The following is a 12,784-nucleotide window of genomic DNA, read 5'->3' on the forward strand; positions in this document are numbered from 1 at the left end:
TGGACTTGGAGAATTGATAGAGGTAAGAGCTACATATCAAGAGCCAAAGGACTAGCCATGTACAAGGTACAATCAAGGGGAGTTGAGAGAGTCAACTTTATCATCTAGATGGTCATATTATCTTCTTGAGGGTAGATTGGTCACCGATGGAATGAAACTGAGCCCCAGTTTGTATCATTTACTAGTGGATGTATGAGGGTCATTATACCTAGTACGAGATCCCTAAATTATTGTATTATATGCTATTTAATATAATGAAGCTGGGTTGAAAATTGTAAAAACATGTCTATATTCTGCACATGTGTGATTTACTGTTATTTATATTCCATTGTGCAAAGTAGTGTCATTGAGATTCTTGGTTTGGTAGCATAAGAGATTTTAATATTCTATCCTAAATCCAAGGTCGTGGAAATTCAACATGGTATCAGAGCATGTCTGAGCTACTTTGAGGGATAGTGAATCAAAATGTGCACAATGAAGAAACTCAGAGGGAGTTGTGGGTGTCTAGATCATGGAGCAGAGGGTTTAGCTAAAGACATCGAGATGTGGTTCTGACTGGCTTGGCAATGAGCTTGGTTAGGAGTTCTGGTGGATTGGCGGTGAGCCTGATGAACAACAGTTTGTTGTAGGGAAGCTTACTGATCATGGAATTTCGTTGAATTGTCATGAAATGTTGGGGAAACTCGAGGGTTTCTTTCAGATGGACTAGATCAAGTTGATTGAGATGGCTTCATGTGATGGAAAACATATTGGCAGGCTAGTCTTCATCAGATCGTGATGTTGCATATCCAAGATTGGAGGGATTTTCACGAGTTTTATTTGATCCAGGAGGATGAGTGCTTGCAGCACTGAGCCAATAGAGATCATGTAAGCTCAGAGGGAGCATCCCGATGGAGGTTTGGGATCTTTAGGTTCAGATGTGATGAGGCAGAGGCATTATCACAATTTTTGGATTCATCTATTGGGTATGTTGTAGTGATAGGTGCCAGATGGGAAAGTGTCATCTTCGGATGATGGTTACTTCCTAGTATTAGAAGTACCTCACTCGCTAAGAGAGAGTGTTGATTTTTTTGTAGCTTGGGAGGCACTCCAAGCCCTAGTGTTCGAGGGTTGGAGGTCAAAGCACCACAAGTAGGCTTGTGAGCTTACAACCCAAGCTTGGGGTCTTGCACCAAATCATATTTGGGGAAATTATGGAAGCACATTTCTACATGTGATGGCATTAGACAATAGAGGGCGAAAAGGATAATTCAACTCTTAAAGAATCATCAAATTCAGAGGTGTAGAAGTGGAGAAAATATTTTTTGAACTTGGAAAATAATTATTGGTTTTCAAGTCATGTAGCCTTGAAGTAAAATTTAGCCAATAGATGTGTCTCTTCACTAATTCATTGGAGCCCCTTTATTGGCTATAAATAAAGGGTTATTTTATGTGTTATAGTCATCCATTATGCAACATCTTCTCAACAAAAGGATTTGGTGGAGAGAGGAGACTATCTAGCCCTAGTCGCAACAAAAGAGGAGGCCTAGACAGCATGGAGGAGAGGGTCTGAAGTTTGCAGGGGAGGTCCAGTAAGAAGGCTAGTGTGAAATGTCTTTAGTCTATCAACATTGCTATTTTGAGGGTCAAGTAGGCTTGATATGAGGCTGAGTTCATGAGAGGCAAGGATGTTGTTGTTGGAGGGTGTTTGGGCATTGTTTGGAGGGGTTGGTGCTACAAGAGGGCTGTTGTGTTAGGTCGTAAGACATAACACATAGCCAGGAGCTGCGTAAGGGATGTCAAGGGTGGACCATGCCCTAAAGAGGCAGTGTGGAAAATGAGGAGCCTTCTTAAGGTATGTCGCAACCCTTTAAGGGCTTGTTTGGGGACTGTCAAGTGGATTTAGGACTATAATAAGTTCCCTAACTAGGACAATTATGAACAAAAAGTGAAAACATCAATACAACAGTGTTTTTGGAGGGATGTTGGGTCAAAGAGTTTGACCAGTGCTTGGATCAGCTTGATGGGAATCTTGAGGAAACCTTAGGAGCTATTTGGAGGAGCCCACATGGACTATTGGGAAGTCTACCAAGCATCTAAGTTGAAAAAAGGAATATTAGATGAGAGGCAAAAGGACAACAACATGGAGAGTTGCAAGTGTTCCCTTGGATGCTGGCTGGATTGTGTCCTAGGAGAGGACATGATTGGTGCCCAGATTTGTGTAATATCTCCTCTATTGCAGAAGCAAAGGGCAGATTGGTGAAGTCTATGGGAACTTGTGTGTAAGGGTCTCCTAGGTGTGGGGATTCCCTAACTAGGTGCAGATGCTACAATGTGGACTTGGTCTCTCGTGGACTGTTGGAGGGCAGCATGAGAGAATAACAGGTGTGGATGTGATTGGGAACTTATGGTATATTGGAGGACAGTGTGATAGTGTCCAACTTGGAGCCCGATGAGAAACACCTTGATGGACAAAGGTGGTTGCAAGAGAGGCAATTGATGAGGTCAAGGGTCTGATCAACCAGGAGGAGGTTGTGGAACCCGAGACTTATGTGTGGAGAAGGGCATCTATAACAAAATATGGGAAGTCCTCCTAGCCCTTGTTCATTGTGGGAGATGAACATATTGTAGTGATAAGTGGCAACCCTTCGTGTCCTGTGTTGGTCTTCATCGATGCAGTGCAGGAATACCATATTGGGATAAAGTCCCTTAGTAGTTGAGGAGCAGCAATGGGAAGTTGAGAGTTGTTCGTAAGTGGAGATATGAAGAACTCAACAGTAGTGTCGATGTTTTTTGGCCCTGATGGACTAAGGCGCAACTAGAGAGAAGATTGGATAGCTAAGATTTAGTGGCCAGATGAACTTGGAGAATTCATAAAGGTAGGATCTACAGATTGGGAGCCAAAGAATCGGGCAGGTACAGGGTATGACCGAGGGGAGCTAAGAGAGTCAACTTCATCAACCAGATGGTTAGAGTATCTTTTTGAGGGTATATTGGTTGTCAATGGAATGACACCAAGCCCTAGTTTGTATCTCGTACTAGTGGATGTATGAGGGACATTATCCCTCGTACGGGAGCCCTAGAATGTTGTATTATATGTTGTTTAATATAACGAAGTTGGGTTAAAGATTGTAAAATGTTGTCTATATTTTGTGCATGTGTGATTTACTATTGTTTATATTCCATTGTTCAAAGTACTATTGTTGAGATTCTTTGTTTGGTAGCATCATATATTTTAATATTCTATCCTAGATCAAAGGTCATCGAAATTCAACACATCTCTCCTCACCACCTTGGTCAAATGAGGTCCTTCTCACTTGATTTTCTTAACTTCATTCTAAGGCCTCCTTAAATATATTTTCCTAGCTAGGCCTCTTACGAACCCTTTAGAACTTACAGGTTTTATCCACTTAGACCTTAGGAAATATTAATTTTCCTTTTTAATTTTCTTTTTAGATTTTAAACCCTATCTTGGGTCCAAAACCCCTTCGCTTGGGTTCTTTTCCCACAACGACTTTGTGACCAAACTCACAAACCGATATCACTAGGCTTGTGGAGTACCTCCCAGGCTATACAATTCAACAACATAGTCTAGTTGTAGTAACTATAGCTTGGTCAAACTCTTGTAGTTAAGAGAGGACTTGGATGGGTTCCCAAGTTACAAATTAAGTAAGGGTAGTGTTGTTCATTTGAGATGATAATGGTCAATTAATCATGCCAGAGCATCTAAGATATTCTTTTTAGGGGTTTTGCTTTTTATGGAGGACCAATACATAGAACAAACTATAAGAATGATGTATTAACTCTTTTAGATTGTACTAATAGATTATCAAAGGGTTGCTATTTAACTTCACACGATGATTTGAATTTATAAGGTGAGTAGAAAGAATAGGAAGGAGATATGATTAATTTAGATTTTAGAGAGAAAGATAAATTATCATAAGTGGGAAAACCTTTGTCCAATGTTCAAAAGTTAAACAAACTATGCTTAAAATTACATAAGATGCTAACAATTTTATGATTTAGAGGGAGCATTTCAAACAGACAGTCCAATATCTCAGTCTCTTTATGATAATAAATTCAGAAGGAATTTTAAGAATAATTGTAACACATTTATTCTCACCTGATATCTTTGTAAAACTTAAGCATATGGAGAATAAAAATAATGAATGAAACACATGAAGATCTTACAGAAGAAAATGAGACTGTATGACACCAAATTCAAAATCCTTTTCTTTATTATCAGTGATCTAGAAAAATATTGTACATCAATGCTTGACAAAATTGCTTATGGAAAGGTACCACCCTTTAATAACTCATAGAAGAGAGTATTTATTGTTGGGCGAGGGATCCCCCAACGGTACTTTTGGGGCTTAGAGCCCATATTTTGGTCCAATTTTGTAATTGCAATGTAAAGACTCCGCATTTTGTGGGTGCGGAGCACGTAGTTGTTAAAGGGTCATAGGGTTGTCCTCCCTTATTTTAATAATGTAATGTTGGTTGTAGAAAATTTACCCATGGTCCATGGTCGAGTCTATAATCATATGGTAGTATTAATAAAGAGAAGTTTTCTATAAAAAATGCATCTTATTTATTGTTTATGCATCAATTATATTAGGTATGAATTTCACTTCTAATTCTTATATGATGCACAAATGTGTATAATTGTATTGGTTAAGTGAATGCAAGTAATAACCTTTGTTACGTGAGCTAACTAAGATCCATAATAAGATAAGTAAGATAATTAGCCTAGTTTGAGAGACAGTGCAGATTGTTGTTGCAGTAGCGCGAAAGGACTTCAGCCCCTGGTTAGGGCTGCATGAAGGCCGATTGTAACACTTCGCAAAGGTACTAAAGTATAGAACAGAGCATGAAGAAACTTGCACGAAGGCAATAATAGTTGGAAATAACCAACATCATACCATGTCAAGGGTGTGGAAACTTGGTTCCAGCATCCCCCCATACTTCTTCGGGTGAGACTTCAGTTCACGCTATGTGGGTTGATGCTAAAAGGGCCAGTAGTTTGTTGGCTTGAGGGGGCCTGACCCAGGTTCAGTGTTAGTTAGCCAAACACATCCCTACACTACTGGCCCTTTCGGTAACAGCTCGTGGAGCGCGAACTGAAGTCTCACCTAAAGCAGTATGGGGGGATGCTAGAACCAAGTTTCCACACCCTTGAGATGGTATGATGTTGGTTATTTCCAACTATTCCTTCCTTCGCACAGGTTTCTTTGCGCTCTGTTCTATCCTTTAGTACCTTTGAAAGTGTTACAATCAACTTTTGCATAGCCCTAACCAGGGGCTGAAGTCCTTTCACGCTACTAGTGCAGCGATCTGCACTGTCTCTCAAACTAGGCTAAGTATCTTACTTATCTTATTATCAGATCTTAGTTAGCTTCGCGTAACAGAGGTTATTACTTGCATTCACTTAACCAATAAAATTATACACATTCATGCATCATATAAGAATTAGAAGTGAAATTCATACCTAATATAATAGATGCATAAATAGGAAATAAAGTGAAGTGTCACAGGGTCCGCGACATCGCGAAGATAGGTGCGCTGGCACACAGGTCTACTAGAAAGTGACCATTAAAGTCATTGTTCACGATTTGATGGTTGGTTTCAGGCCAAATGGAGTGGGTGACAAGCATTTAAGGTGAACTTTATCGGTTAGATTCTTTGAAATCTATTGCCAATATAGCATTAATGGACTGAATGTGTGGGAAACCAAGGACGTGCAAAGGATAAAGGAGAGCAAGATATTTTGGATATTCATGGAGATGAATATCCAGATGGGGATCAATTGCAAGTTTCAATTATCGCCCATAGTCTACAACAGTTTGCAGAGCTTTGTAGAGTTCAAAGCAAACTTCCACCATGTCTTCATCAGGGTGCGGAAGGACCCAATGAAGACGTGGCATGATTTACCATATTTGGCAACTGACGATATGATATTCGCAGTCCTTGAGTCTTGGCCGCTAGAGTGGCGCGCTCTAGCTGGCTCCATGGTGGAAACAGAGAAGTCCGTTGCGCAGCATAAGAAAGAAGAAGCAAAACTTTGAATGGAGAAACTGGTGGAAAAGTGTAGGAAATAAGAAGTAGCGGATAAGGACTAGGTTGCGTGTGATGATGCAAATTTGGTAGAACAGTAACAGAAAATAGCAGAAGAAGAGCGCAAAGGACAAAAGTCACTGTTAGGCCCCTATACTACTAGTGTAACCCCTTATTGTTATTAGTATAACCCACTTATTATATTGATGTACCCATTTGGTGCCCATATTGTTACTATTGTGCCCCATAGAAGCCCACTATTGTTATTATTGTGCCCTTACATTATTATTGTTATGTTGGCTCTGATTATGTTATGACCCCTTAGACTCCTATATATAGAAAGGAGGTCTTTTTATTTGTATCATCGAATAATTGATCATTTATGTAATGTAAAGTAGGTTGCCCCCTCGAAGAGGCTGAATTCTAAGGCGTTGATCTATCTTTTCTATCTTTTCTTGAGCTGGTTTCATAACATTTGGTATCAGAGCTTTGGATTCTAGGGTTTCGCTGCTCCAAACAGGTCATCGTGGCATTTTCGCTATAACTTTTTTTCTGTGATGTTTCAGAAGTCGCAAAAAAAACCCATTTGATAATAAATCACGCTAAACCTTGGGTCCGAATTTCAGAGCTTTTGGAGTGATATTTGCGGAGATATGATCTGAGGAAGTTGGTCTTTTTCCAGACTCTTGAATTACATTCAAAACAGGTGACCTGGGGAAAATCGTCATAACTTTCTCTCTGGGGATCGGATTGAGATTTCGTAGGAAGATGAAGAAAGAGGACGGACTGTAGTTTCTTTTTATGCATTTTTCAGATCCAAAGGTTGAAACAGTGACTCGTGGCACGTCGTACAAATTCGCTCTACTGAACTAGTCTATAATCAGGTCATCTTGAGATATTGTGCATAACTCTTTCTTGGAGAATCCAATTTGGATCAGACTGGTGGCATTGGAAAGAGGACACAGATTGCTACTACAGGTCACAATTTCAAAACTTAAAGATCTGAAGGTACAGAGTTACAGTCGTTTCAAGGTAGAGCTCCTAAAATCAAGAAAAAGCAAGATGAGGAAGTTTGATGGCAAGGATCCGGTAAATTGGATACTTCAGATGGAGCAATATTTTGATATACATGGTGTACAACTGTTACAAAAGGTATGTATTGCATCTTCATATTTAGAACCAGATCAATTTTTATGGTACAAAGGGCTTTGTTCTCGTAAACAACTTGTTACGTGGTCAATTTTCACGGAGGAAATGATAGCACATTATGAGGATACAAAGAGAAACACCTTCTTTAGAGCAACACCACAACAATTGGAAAGAGTAAAAGGGCTTTGTGACATAGTGGAAAGAAAAATTATGGAAACTGGGAAGTGTACCCCTCACAACTATAAAGATGGAAGTGTTGTTTCTCCTAGCCTTCCACAACCTACAAGGGTTACACCACAACAATTGGAAGAAAAAAGAGAAAAAGGGCTTTGTTACAATTGTGATAGCAAATGCACTAAAGGTCATAAATGTGTTGAGAAGAAATTATTCTACATAGAATATGAAGAGGAGGAAGAAAAGGATCAAGGAACAACAAAAGAAGAAGATATACGCCAGGACCCCACCCCAGAGAAAGAAGAAATGAATCAGACCATATCTTGTAAAGCATTGGCAAGAATTACCACTCCTCAAACTCTCAAGATAGAAGGACATATCAAGAAGAAAAAGGTGCAAGAAGTGAAAGATCACATCGAGAAAGAAGAAATGAATCCAACCATATCTTGTAATTCATTGTTCTAAATTACCACTCCTCAAACTATCAAGATAGAAGGACATATAAAGAAGAAAAATGTTCAAGAAGTGAAAGATCACATCGAGCATCAAGAAATAAATCCGACCATATCTTGTAAAGGATTGGAAGAAATTACCACTCCTCAAACTCTAGAGATAGAAGGACATATCAAGAAGAAAAAGGTTCAAGCAGTGAAAGAACACATCGAGCATCAACAACAAGTTCTCCAACTTTTAAAGGATAATGCCACTTCGGTGCAAAATCAAACGAAACAACAGGCACTTAAAAAATGGCGACCTTACCGAATGGGAAGACTCTTCAAGGATGAGGATGTGGAAGCATTGTTTTGTGCTATTTATATTATCCAACCAGATTGGATAAACGAAGCAAGGGATGAATGGAAGAAGGACGAAGAAGTATGGCCACTTATTCAAAAGTTGCAAAAGATCCCAATTCAAACAATATTGCCAGAAATTAAAGAGGAAGGAAAAATCATATTGGAACCTGGAGCAGTCATGGAAACAAGAACCCGACAGCTATGAAATCGATCAATTTCAGAGTATCTCATCAAGTGGAAGAACTTACCCGCTGAATATTCCACGTGCGAGGACAAGAATTTTATACAGAAGCATCAAGAACTACTCAAGCGTTGAGGACAACGCTTTTTGAAGGAGAGGGGCATGTTAGGCCCCTATACTACTAGTGTAACCCCTTATTGTTATTAGTATAACCCACTTATTATATTGATGTACCCATGTAGTGCCCATATTGTTACTATTGTGCCCCATAGAAGCCCACTATTGTTATTATTGTGCCCTTACATTATTATTGTTATGTCGGCTCTGATTATGTTATGACCCCTTAGACTCCTATATATAGAAAGGAGGTCTTTTTATTTGTATCATCGAATAATTGTTCATTTATGTAATGTAAAGGAGGTTGCCCCCTTGAAGAGGCTGAATTCTAAGGCGTTGATCTATCTTTTCTATCTTTTCTTGAGCTGGTTTCATAACAGTCACCTTCGCCTAAACCAAAGACCGACACAAAACAAGGTGGCGCAGACCTGCAGACAATGTCCACCTAGCTCAAGCATCTACGAGCGCGAGAGTAGACCATGCTGCGAAAGAAGACAAATGCCTCAAAGACTTCTTTTGACCCAATTACCCTCACTGAGGGGGATTTACATGATATCAGCGAAACGGTGAGGGATGTCACTATGGAGGCCCTCCAGCAGTTTAAGGAACAAAAACAGTTGGTATTGGGGGCTCTTCGGATAGAGGAGTTGTAGGTGTGCACTCCATAGACTAGCACAATGTCCGCTAGCCTCACGATTGGCACTTCAGCTGTTGAGGAGATGTTGTGCACTAGGGTGACCAACATGATAATGCTACTAGATGGGGCACTCACTATAGAGGAGGCAAAAAGGGCCACGATCAGTAGTTTGAAAGACGTTGGATTAAATATGGTTGCGCTCCCTCGGGAGATGCTCTATAACTTGCAGGATGGAGTCATCACGAAACTTCAAGACAGGAAGAGTCACATTATATAGGTGATGAGTGAGCAATGCATGAACATTGAGCATTTGAGCCTGCAGCACAATGAAGCAGTAGAGTAGAACAAACAGATAATGCAGGTCATCGAGCAAGCCTACCAAATGGTCCCAGAGTTGGCCATTCAACCAGAGGAACCAGTGGAGGTGCGCGTCCATAAATTGGCCACAGGGGTGTGCAACGCTAGGTAAGAGATGGCAAGGGTTTAGCTGGAGTTGAACCTACAGATCATAGAACTGCAATTGAAGACTCAACCTTCAACTCTACTGGAAATCAAGGAACAATGGACCACTACTATTATAGCAGCAATAGGGGCGGTTGACAATGTAGTGGAAGACTACATGTAGCTGTTCGAGCAGTCATTCGATGTCCTAACTACCCTGTAGGAGGACTTGAATGTAGAGAACCTATAGACAGAGGTGCGAGAGCTACAACAGAAGTATGACGAAGTAAAAGGGACCACGCAGACGGTTGCCCTTACATAGAGGCTTGCAAGGATGTAGTAGGCAAAGATGCTCAACGAATAGGTGGATGTCGCTCGACATAAGGAAGCAGTCTTAAAAGTGCACCTATAGCCATGGATCAATGAGGCATATAATATTGCAGCCTCCATTGAAGAAAAACTCGTGCAACTGAAATCAACTCAATAGAGGATTCAGGGCAGTAGTTCAACAACAACGGTCACCGAACATTGCGTGTAGGAAGTGTAGTAGGCAGCCGCTTAGTGCATTGCTAAAGTTGCAGTGATCTAAGCAGATCTGTGAGGTCTTCATGCTAATATCTCCACTCCTACAGAGTGAATCTAGGGCAAGTCACAATGTTTGTGTTTGGGGCCTGTTGGGCATAGGATCCCCCAAGGGAATTTTTGGGGCTTAGAGCCCAGACTTTGGTCTAATTTTGTAATTCCAATGTAAAGACTCCAGATTTTGTGGTGCGGAGCACATAGTTGTTAAAGAGTCATAGGGTGTCTGCCCTTATTTTAATAATGTAATGTCAGCTATAGAAGATCTACCCATGGTATGCGGACCATGGGATTGTATAAATAGAGTGAAGCTCTAAGTAGTCAAAGGAATTTAATCTAATACAATATGGAAAATCAATGAAGATGTATGCGAGATAGCTCTGAAGTGTAAGTCTAAGTTTTGGGTCATAGCGTAGGTAGAGGCTCTGCAGCTGAGTACACAAAGGCCTAGTAGTCCACAACTTAGTGCGTGGAGCCCTGCAGCTGAGTGTGCAGGGTGAGTCAAGTCTGTAATCATCTGGAAGTATTAATAAAGAGAAGTTTCCTATAAATTCTGCGTCTTATTTCCTGTTTATGCATATGTTATATTAGGTATGAATTTCACTTCTAATGCTTATATGATGCGTGAATGTGTATAATTGTATTGGTTAAGTGAATGCAAGTAATAATCTCTGTTACGCAAAGCTAACTAAGATCTGATAATAAGATAAGTAAGATACTTAGCCTAGTTTGAGAGACAACGCAGATCGCTGCTCTAGCAGTGCAAAAGGACTTCAGCCCTTGGTTAGGGCTACGTGAAAGCTGATTGTAACACTTTATGAAGGTACTGAAGGACATAACAGAGTGCGAAGCAACCTATGGAAAGGTAGGAATAGTTGGAAACAACTGACATCATACCATGTCAAGGGTGTGGAAACTTGGTTCCAGCACCCCCCCATACTACTTCGGGTGAGACTTCAGTCCGCGCTTCACAGGCTGATGATGAAAGGGCCAGTAGTGTAGGGATTTTTTTGGCTAACTAAAACTGAACTTGGGTTAGGCCCCCTCAAGCCAACATTTATACAAGTTTTTAAACAAAATATCCTAAACTAATTACAAAATAGCTTGAAAGAAGACAGGAAAAGAAAAATTGCTGCATGATGTGTCCCTATTAGATAGGAAGTTGTTGATGACTGTTCCTTCAAAACTTTTTGTTGTTATCTTCTTGTTGGAATGAAAAGTTAATCAATTGTTTCACACAATTGATCCCACCTTTTCTCACTAGGTATCTCGAGATTTACCATCCTTCTACGTATCTCATCAACTTCGGTATATCTCTCAAAATTTGGTTTGGTGAGAAAAAGATGACCAATTTCATATTTAATTGAGAGGTATAAGCTTAAAGCTTCTAAAAAATGATTTCCATTAATTTTCCTTTTTATCCCTACAAATTGACTGTTGTCTGCTGCAATAGTATAAATCCTTTCACAATAATCCTCCAATTTTACTAGTTGATCATTTCATGACACTATCTCTGGTAAACCTCTCTTATGTAATATACTGAATTTAGAGTGAAACCTCCTGACTGTAGTGTTCAGAGCATCACACTTTGTTTCAGCTGAGTTAACAGATTTCTCTTCATTAAGGCTTTCTTAATATCCAATATAGTAGTTGTCCTATCTGGAATATTAATCTCTTGGAACTGCTACCTAGCCTTAGAATTCAGTACTTTGATCATCCCTAATGCTTCTTTGGGTTTTGTGTCCAATGCTGCCTTCTATGTCTCTATCTTTGCCCTTCATTTAGCAGTTAGTTCTTGCTTCTCACAAATGATTTGTATGGATGGCCATCTTCTGTTATAGAGTGGCTAATATCTAACCAGATGTATTCTTTGGCTTGGACCAAAGTGTCTGCCATTAGAGTCTTTCTTTCACTGTTTAACCTTGAGCTCTAACCTGTGCGACTTTTGCATTTCTTCTACATACAAGGTATCACTTTTCACCTTCTGTGACTCCTGGTCTTGGAACTTCTGGAGTAACTTCTCGTTTTTTTGTTTCTGTGCTTATAGCTCCTGTGATAACCTTGTTATTTCACTTGTTGCTAAAGATGAAGCAATTTCAGTAGGATATGAACTTAAATCTACACCTGTCACTAGAATTGTTTTCACTGAGGTCACAACAAGCTGTGCTGTCTCTTTTTCCTTCAGCAGTTGTTCTATCTGCTCCTCCATTTTCTTGATCTGTATGTTTTGCTCAATAATGAGCTTTAATATTTCCTCCCTGTGTTGTTCATTTTCTACCATTTTTTTTCTTTTTGTATCCTCAGTTGAAGGTAGCTTCAACTATTTCTTCAAGGGTGTAATCTCTCAATTCTTATTTTACAACATCTCTTCAATTGCTTTACAGTCCTGGGGATCATATTCAATCTTGATAATGATATCTTCTAAAGACTTTAATTTGTTATCTTTAGACAAGAACAATAACTTTTCAATCTTAACATGTGACTATACATTTGACAAAGTAGTTCTGAGCTTGGAAAGAGACATGGTAGTTGTAGTCATTGTTGAAAATAACATCTCACCTGATTACCTATGCAAATCCATTTGATCAATGGGATGTATCTGGTTCACATCAAATGAGAAGATGATATTATTGTAGTCTGCTCTGGATTTGGGAAATGGAATCTAAGCCTACAAAAATG

The sequence above is a fragment of the Pinus tabuliformis genome, chromosome X (genome assembly GCF_031772625.1).
Source record: "Pinus tabuliformis cultivar Carrire ecotype Pingquan chromosome X, CPIR1, whole genome shotgun sequence".
In the NCBI taxonomy this organism is placed as follows: Eukaryota; Viridiplantae; Streptophyta; class Pinopsida; order Pinales; family Pinaceae; genus Pinus; species Pinus tabuliformis.